The following is a 9,805-nucleotide window of genomic DNA, read 5'->3' on the forward strand; positions in this document are numbered from 1 at the left end:
AGAGTCTGTTGCTCTATAAAAAAAAAGCCCTCCGTAAAGCTAGGACATCTTACTACTCATCACTAATTGAAGAAAATAAGAACAACCCCAGGTTTCTTTTCAGCACTGTAGCCAGGCTGACAAAGAGTCAGAGCTCTATTGAGCCAAGTATTCCTTTAACTTTAACTAGTAATGACTTCATGACTTTCTTTGCTAATAAAATTTTAACTATTAGAGAAAAAATTACTCATAACCATCCCAAAGACATATCGTTATCTTTGGCTGCTTTCAGTGATGCCGGTATTGGTTAGACTCTTTCTCTCTGATTGTTCTGTCTGAGTTATTTTCATTAGTTACTTCCTCCAAACCATCAACATATCTATGAGAACCCATTCCTACCAGGCTGCTCAAGGAAGCCCTACCATTAATTAATGCTTCGATCTTAAATATGATCAATCTATCTTTATTAGTTGGCTATGTACCACAGGCTTTTAAGGTGGCAGTAAATAACCATTACTTAAAAAGCCATCACTTGACCCAGCTATCTTAGCTAATTATAGGCCAATCTCCAACCTTCCTTTTCTCTCAAAAATTCTTGAAAGGGTAGTTGTAAAACAGCTAACTGATCATCTGCAGAGGAATGGTCTATTTGAAGAGTTTCAGTCAGGTTTTAGAATTCATCATAGTACAGAAACAGCATTAGTGAAGGTTACAAATGATCTTCTTATGGCCTCAGACAGTGGACTCATCTCTGTGCTTGTTCTGTTAGACCTCAGTGCTGCTTTTGATACTGTTGACCATAAAGTTTTATTAGAGATTAGAGCATGCCATAGGTATTAAAGGCACTGCGTTGCAGTGTTTTGAATCATATTTATCTAATAGATTACAATTTGTTCATGTAAATGGGAAATCTTCTTCACAGACTAACATTAATTATGGAGTTCCACAAGGTTCTGTGCTAGGACCAATTTTATTCACTTTATACATGCTTCCCTTAGGCAGGATTATTAGACAGCATTGCTTAAATTTTCATTGTTACGCAGATGATACCCAGCTTTATCTATCCATGAAGCCAGAGGACACACACCAATTAGCTAAACTGCAGGATTGTCTTACAGACATAAAGACATGGATGACCTCTAATTTCCTGCTTTTAAACTCAGATAAAACTGAAGTTATTGTACTTGGCCCCACAAATCTTAGAAACATGGTGTCTAACCAGATCCTTACTCTGGATGGCATTACCCTGACCTCTAGTAATACTGTGAGAAATCTTGGAGTCATTTTTGATCAGGATATGTCGTTCAATGCGCATATTAAACAAATATGTAGGACTGCTTTTTTGCATTTGCGCAATATCTCTAAAATTAGAAAGGTCTTGTCTCAGAGTGATGCTGAAAAACTAATTCATGCATTTATTTCCTCTAGGCTGGACTATTGTAATTCATTATTATCAGGTTGTCCTAAAAGTTCCCTGAAAAGCCTTCAGTTAATTCAAAATGCTGCAGCTAGAGTGCTAACAGGGACTAGAAGGAGAGAGCATATCTCACCCATATTGGCCTCTCTTCATTGGCTTCCTGTTAATTCTAGAATAGAATTTAAAATTCTTCTTCTTACTTATAAGGTTTTGAATAATCAGGTCCCATCTTATCTTAGGGACCTCATAGTACCATATCACCCCAATAGAGCGCTTCGCTCTCAGACTGCAGGCTTACTTGTAGTTCCTAGGGTTTGTAAGAGTAGAATGGGAGGCAGAGCCTTCAGCTTTCAGGCTCCTCTGCTGTGGAACCAGCTCCCAATTCAGATCAGGGAGACAGACACCCTCTCTACTTTTAAGATTAGGTTTAAAACTTTCCTTTTTGCTAAAGCTTATAGTTAGGGCTGGATCAGGTGACCCTGAACCATCCCTTAGTTATGCTGCTATAGACTTAGACTGCTGGGGGGTTCCCATGATGCACTGAGTGTTTCTTTCTCTTTTTGCTCTGTATGCACCACTCTGCATTTAATCATTAGTGATTGATCTCTGCTCCCCTCCATAGCATGTCTTTTTCCTGGTTCTCTCCCTCAGCCCCAACCAGTCCCAGCAGAAGACTGCCCCTCCCTGAGCCTGGTTCTGCTGGAGGTTTCTTCCTGTTAAAAGGGAGTTTTTCCTTCCCACTGTTGCCAAGTGCTTGCTCACAGGAGGTCGTTTTGACCGTTGGGGTTTTTCCGTAATTATTGTATGGCCTTACCTTACAATATAAGGCGCCTTGGGGCAACTGTTTGTTGTGATTTGGCGCTATATAAATAAAATTGATTTGATTTGATTTGACTTCTGTAATTGCAAAGGCTACTGTACCAAATATTAACATTGATTTTCACAGGTGTTCAAATACTTATTTGCAGCATAACATACAAATAAATTATTAAAAAATCATACATTGTGATTTCTGTTTTTTTTTTTTTTTTTTAGATTATGTCTCTCACAGTGGACATGCAGCTAAAATGAAAATTTCAGACCTCTCCATGATTTCTAAGTGGGAGAACTTGCAAAATTGCAGGATGTTCAAATACTTATTTTCCTCACTGTATAAGGTGAAAACCTGATCCAGAATCTGGATCCAGATCACCTCCAAAACTCAGTGGAACCTTCCATGACCTAACATCTATCAGTGGTGAAAATTTTGTCAAAATCTGTGCAGTAGTTTTGATATAATCCTGCTAACAGACAGACAAATAAATAAAGGCCGATGATTTTATTACATCCTTGGCAGACATAATAATGGTAGTGTGTATATGATAACATGAACCAAAATACATTAAGACAGTAAATTAACATTAAAAAATACATAATTAACAGGAAATAAAAGGTTTGAGTTTTTTCCTCTAATAACTGTTGAGGTCTAAGGTTCTAAAAGTTAGGTTGGTAAGGTTAGACCTTACTTGTGTGAAGCGCCTTGAGGCAACTTTGTGGTGATTTGGCGCTATATAAATGAAAATAAATTGAAACTGAAATTAAAATCAGTCTGGAGTCACACTCCGTTAAAACTCATCATACAAGCTTTGCTTAATTTATTACTGCCCGTGAAAAATGTCAGCTACCTATTTTATAAACACTACCCAATCTAGAGCCCATCAATCCCCACAGACAACACGCTAGTTGCTAGACAACTGTTTGTTGTGATTTGGCGCTATATAAATAAAATTGATTGATTGTATAATAATAAAAACAAAACACGAAAACATTTTTGACTGCAGTGGATCTACAAGGGAACAGAGCCAAAAGAGCCAGCTGTCTGAAACCACGCAACTCTACCATCACTAGGTTGCACTTTGATGCAAAGGCACTATGACATGCATCAAAATACACTATGTAATGTGCACATGCACACAGTACACACAGTACACACAGTGGGAACTGGGGGCTCTCCTCCTCAGGCTGTAGCATCTGAGCAGTCATGTTCAATCAGTGTCTCTGTGGACACCGGAGTAAGGGTTGGGAAAGGAGTTTGGAGGTGGAAGGAGGGACGGGGTGATCTCCGTCACAGCGAGCTGCTGTGCGCTCACACGCCATGTAATTGTGTTACGTACACTAATTTGTCTGATGTCATTTTGCATGGACAGTGCCTTTGCCCCTGACCCATATCGCCCTCCGTCGTATGCAGCTTGCTCCAAAATCGTTGTCACACATTGATCTCCTGCTCATTTACCTCTAACGCTTTTCGTGCAATGTTGTCCGATTAATTTTTCCCTCTAAAACATCAAGTATAGCTCATTAATCTCCGTGCTACTCTGAGATAAAGTTAACCCCTGGCTTCTAGGTGAAAATGACAGAGACAGATGTTTTAAATTACTTCATGGTCCTGTGTTGCCTTCAGGGATAGAAGACCCCAAAATGATGCAGTTTCACCTGCACTAAATTTACAATCTATACAAGTACTTTCATGAAAACAAGTAAAAGTGGGGAGTATAGTCGACTGAGAACGTACCGACCACTGAATGGGAGCAAAAAAAAGATACATCATCTTATTTGGATTCATCCTAATTGTACATCAGCATGATTGAATGTTACTCTGTTTATCTGGAGCGGAAAAAACAGATCAGTTAGATCAAAAGCGCTCACGGAGCAAAGCAATGCCACAAACTCAATGCGTCCGGCAGGTCGAGAAACTATTACATGAGCTTTAAATGGTCAAGTTCACAAATATTAAAATATCGTAACCTATTACCATAAAATTAGTTGTTTTCTTAAACACTGGCATGAGGTTGTGAATTTGTCCTTGACTTTGTAGCTCAAGTAGCTCAGTGCATCAGGAACTGGCCGACCAATATGTAGACCTGGATTCGAATCCCCCTCATGTTACCTGTCTGGGTCCTTGGACAAGACACAATCTGTATTGTCTCCATCCACCCAGCTGTAAATGGGGACCAACCTTGGCTGGGGATGTAACCTGTGTGGGACTCACATCCTGACCAGTCGTAGATTTTCATCCACTTCACACTACGGAATCCAGGGATAAGCACCGGCACCAATCAGTCTCAGGACCGATATAGCTCTTTACTTCTATAGGACTTCTGACCTTGATCGTTGACTGATTCTTCCCAAAATCAGATTCCTACTCCGCATCCACAAAACCAACATACCTACCAAATTTGATCAAATTAGATGATTTGTTCCTACAATATGAGGTCTGTGAGAAAAGAATTCGACCTTTTTATTTTATGCAAAAAATATATGGATTTGATTCATATGTTTTTACGTCAGCCAAGCTTGAACCTTCGTGCGCATGCGTGAGTTTTTCCTCGCCTGTCGGTTGTGTCATTCGCCTGTGGGCAGGCTTTGAGTGAGCACTGGTCCACCCCTCTCGTCGTTGTTTCGCGAGGAAATGGCGGAATGATTTGGGCTTTTTTTCCCATCAGAATTTTTTCAGAAACTGTTAGAGACTGGCAGCTGGAAACCATTCGAAAAATTTATCTGGCTTTCGATGAAAATTTTACGGGCTTCACAGAGAATAAGGAGTGTTACTACAGCTTTAAGGACTGCCCACAATGGCGCACGGCGCGCCGTGCTCCGAGCTGCCATCGAGAGGCAGAAACCACCACATAATTTCTAAACGGATCGCTGTGTGGAGCCGGGACCATCGTGTGCAATTTCTCTGGTTATCACAAGAGCTGGACATCAGCCATTTTCCGGCAGATTTCACTTTTAACAAGAGATTTTGTCATGGAAAGCCGCGCGGAGGCTTCGCGCGTCATGACCGATTCGCTGATGGAGCGAGACAAAGGAACACCTCTGTTTCGGAGTGCCAGGGGACAAGTTGGGACAAGCCCAGCTCTCCACAATTTCTCTTATACTCACTCGACTGGTAAGCACTGAAAGCTGAGATAGACATGTCCCAACTTGTCCCCTGGCACTCTGAAACAGAGGTGTTCCTTTGTCTCGCTCCATCAGCGAGTCGGTCGTGACGCGCGAAGCCTCCGCGTGGCTTTCCATGACAAAATCTCTTGTTAAAAGTGAAATCTGCCGGAAAAGTGGAAGCCGCCTGTCTCTAACAGTTTCTGAAAAAATTCTGATGGAAAAAAAGCCCAAATCATTCCGCCATTTCCTCGCAATGAAACAACGACGAGAGGGGTGGACCAGTGCTCACTCAAAGCCTGCCCACAGGTGAATGATGCAACCGACAGGCTTGGAAAAACTCACGCAGGCGCACGAAGGTTCGAGCTTGGCTGACGTAAAAACATATGAATCAAATCCATATATTTTTTGCATAAAATAAAAAGGTCGGATTCTTTTCTCACAGACCTCGTACTTTGCAAACATGGATACATACATTGCATCAGGTTTTGGTGCTGCTCAGTGTTGCATTCAGCATCACATACAGCTGCTTTGGATTTGAACTGGCAACCACCCAGTCAGACCTGTGGTCCATTCTTATTTCTCAGGTCTGTCTGCTGCAGAGAGGTGGGCTTGTAGTCAGAGGATCTTCAATTGCAAAGGAACAAGTTATTTAAGCAGGTGTCCCAAAGGGTTGGTGGGTGGGTGACGTGAATAATCTCTACCAACCAAGGTGGAGGAGGTTATGTTTTCACCCATTTGTTTGTTTGTTACAGGTTGGACGCCACAATTTTTCATATATCATTATGGAATTTTTACTGAAGATTCATATCCTGGTAGGCAAGAACTGATTAAATTTTCAAGGTCAAAGTCAGGAAAAATCTTGGAAAGTTGGAAAAATCCTTATCTTTAACAATGAATGAATTTTCAAAAATTCATAACTCTGAAAAAAGATCAAAATTTCTTTCATATTTGCCAGCATTATGAAGGATGGTATCCTTTATCAGCTGACAAAGTCTGATCTGGATCTGATCCGGATTACAGATTTTGTGGCCATTTAAATTTACGGAGTGGCTATACACCCAACCGTTGGTTCAGTAAAGTAAATATGCGAGCATATACGCCCAACCACAACCAACCAATGAGCGTTTGTAAGATCACTTCCGGTTTCAACGCCGGAGGAAAAAAAGGCGGATATTTTTTCACCAGCTGCGGGAGGGTTCGCACCCCGCGGAGGGGCTGTGATCTAAAGCGGTTCTGCTTGGCTCATCACACCCAGGGAACTGTGTCAAACTAACACCATCTTACAGCCAACAAGCAGCATTTTGTTCAAAAACTGTTTCGTCGTTGTTAACAGGCTTCCGTTCAAAATGCTTATGAAGTTTGTCTGTTTTCATCCATTGCGGTGTTTTCACAGTAATTAAACACGACGCTGTTAAATGTGTCAAACATACGCCACAATAGAGCCTTAAAAAGTGGTGTAAAAAACGCAGTTTAGATGCACAAAACGTGTCATATACACGATCACGGTTGGGCGAATAAGATAAGACATTATATTTATCTGCCCAACGGTTGTGCATGTAACGTTCAATGTATGACTTATCTGCCCAACGGTTGGGCGTATAGCCTTTGCCTTAAATTTAACATTGAAAACCCCATTTAATGTATATTTTATATTATATCTTAATCAAACATGCCCCAATCACTCTCATATTTAAAAGTGTCACCTGACAAAGTTTGATTTGGATTGTGGATTTTGTGGACATTCAAATTTAATATTGAAAAACCCATTTGGTGTACATTTTGCATTATATCTCAATCAAAAGTGCCTCAGTCACTCTCATTTTTCTGTTATGGATTTACCTACAGAGGTTCTAATTTTATGCCTGTTTGTCTTCCAATTATCAGCCAGAAACCAAGTGCCAAAAACCAGTGACAATTATGCACAGCAGAGATAACCAATGTTCTGTGAGAATGATCTGAAAAAGAATTCAGAAACAGAAAAAGTTGCCAAAAAAAAACTTGGCAACACCAAAAAAACACTTTGACTCAAGTGCAGGAACGAAATACATACTCCTGACATTTGATCACATCTAATTTAGTTTATGAAAAGTCACTTCTAACAGGGCTGGAACTTGAATTCTTTTTACAAGGTAAAATTTTGTGGAATTGGAAACTAGTGTTAGTGGAGGTTTGCGCTCTACAAGCGTGATGCTCGAATTTAACACAGTTATTCCAGCTACACCAGTGTTCTCTGGGCAGACTCGGTACCAAAGACCTCCAACCGTCATCTTGGGTTACTGGCTTCTGTCCGACTCAACAGTCCAATAAGATTAGAAACACCTCAGCTCGAGAGCACGTTTGTCCTCCTTCTGTCCAGCAGGCTGACGGCTCCACAAACTCTGAGGCATTTCTTGATCTGTTAAAATAAGTGTCACTGAGGCAAAGTCATCAAAACAGTCAACTAAAGGTTTGAGATGCTGTCGAGCGGTTTGATAAATGGTTTCAAAGTCCTTTTAAACATCTTCACATAGATTTTAAACCTGTTTAAACCCCATTATCGGATTAATCACTGGGTTTAAGTAATGCTAAACCAAAAATTACTGACTTTAATCTGATAAAATACAGTTTATTTAATTGCTTTAATTTTGAAATCATCTGTTTTGGATGATTTTGGAAGGTCTCAAAATGTTAATTGATGTCTCTCTGGGTCCTGTTACACTGATGAAAATTTTATTCTGACATTTTTACAAGTTCAATCGATTAATTCAAAAATAATCATGACTACCAAACCACTTTGGATCCTGGAAGGCAACCACCCAGACAGATGATAAGTTCATCCCCACCACCCTGAAAGTAACAGTCTCTCTGCTGCAGTCAGGTGAAATGTTTGTTTGTTGGCTTGCACCCAGAGAAACCAAAATGGTCAAAGCTGACGTTCTCTCACAAGAGTCTCCCATGTGATGGAAGTCATATTAATCCACTGATGTAAGTATGATTAAATATGGCTTTTTAGGGGTGTTTACAGTTGTTTGTCCTCATACTGTCATTGCAATCCAATTCATTTAAATTCCAAAAATAAGCAGGAAAGAGTGCTGGAGTGGATTGGCATGAAAAGAGACGCTGATCTCTGTCTGTCAGTGGCTTTCGCTGCTCTGAAGGGACCAGGAAAATAAAAGCTCATCCAGCTGGCCGGACAGATAAGCCGGACCAGAATGAAAACGCAGGGAGACCAGCAGGGCTTCATCTGCTTAACATGAGGGTTTGACAGAGTGGACCTGGACCGATGCTGCTGCTGCTGCCACCCAGACACAGACTGGACTCAGACAAAGACACACATGGTCAACAGCACTGTGGGAGCAGCTGCTTGACTTCTTCCAGGCTGATTACCAGGACCAGTTCAGAGGGACCCTCAGCATCACAGCACCAGCAGCACAACAACCCGAACACACTTTACACTCAGGCTCCACACCTTCATTAGCTCCTCTAACAACAGTCTGAGCATTTAATCATGCAGGCTGTTTTTTTTTTAATACACACCCTGATTAAAAGATCGAGCGTTTACCACGCGCGCAAACAACTTGAGCCGGGCGCGCGCGCCCTGCTCGGAGCTGTTGCCCGGAAAGGATGAAGTGCTGAAGTGCTCACCTTGAAATAAGAGGAGAGTCATTCATCAGGAGGCGCAGGTCTGGTTATTTGGACCGGATTTGTGGGCACTTCCCGCCTCGCGCTCCCTCAGTCTGTCAAGTCTGCGCGCGTCAACGCCGGAAGCACCGGAACGCGCCGCCGCTCGGTGTGATGTGAGCGCAAAAAGTCACGCGACCAGCAGCGGACATCTGTCCTCCAGCATCAGAAAGAAAGAGTCACTCAAACACACTGCTGACACACAGACACAGTCACAGTCCAGCCTCTCTCTCTCTCCCTCCCTCTCTCTCTTTCTGTTTCTCTCTCCCTCCCTCTCTCTCTTTCTGTTTCTCTCTCTCCCTCTCTCCCTCTCTCTCTTTCTGTTTCTCTCTCTCCCTCTCTCCCTCTCTCTCTTTCTCTCTCTCCTTCTCTCCCTCTCTCTCTTTCTCTCTCTCCTTCTCTCCCTCTCTCTCTCTTTCTTTGTCTCTCTCCCTCTCTCTCTTTCTCTCTCTCCCTCCCTCTCTCTCTTTCTGTTTCTCTCCCTCCCCCTCTCTCTCTCCCCCCTCTCTCCCTCTCTCTCTTTCTCTCTCTCTCTTTCTCTCCCTCTCTCTCTTTCTCTGTCTCTCTCCCTCTATCTCTCTCCTGTCCGTTCAAATCAAATCCAATCAAATCAATTTTATTTATATAGCGCCAAATCACAACAAACAGTTGCCCCAAGGTGCTTTATATTGTAAGGCAAGGCCATACAATAATTACAGAAAAACCCCAACAGTCAAAACGACCCCCTGTGAGCAAGCACTTGGCCACAGTGGGAAGGAAAAACTCCCTTTTAACAGGAAGAAACCTCCAGCAGAACCAGGCTCAGGGAGGGGCAGTCAGTTCACTTGT

General features: G+C 41.9%; 1 protein-coding gene across 1 annotated transcript in view; it reads right to left on the bottom strand.

Annotated features, from left to right (window-relative positions):
* The window catches only part of LOC117506348 (plexin-A2-like), a 319,464-nt gene extending 310,350 nt beyond the window's left edge, over window positions 1-9,114 (bottom strand). The window contains exon 1 of the mRNA XM_034165841.1: window positions 8,942-9,114. The gene's annotated coding sequence lies outside the window, so the exon portion shown is untranslated. The remainder of the gene's footprint in view (window positions 1-8,941) is intronic.
* Between the last annotated feature and the right edge of the window lie 691 nt (window positions 9,115-9,805).

Source organism: Thalassophryne amazonica, chromosome 3, assembly GCF_902500255.1.
Source record: "Thalassophryne amazonica chromosome 3, fThaAma1.1, whole genome shotgun sequence".
Lineage (NCBI taxonomy): Eukaryota > Metazoa > Chordata > Actinopteri > Batrachoidiformes > Batrachoididae > Thalassophryne > Thalassophryne amazonica.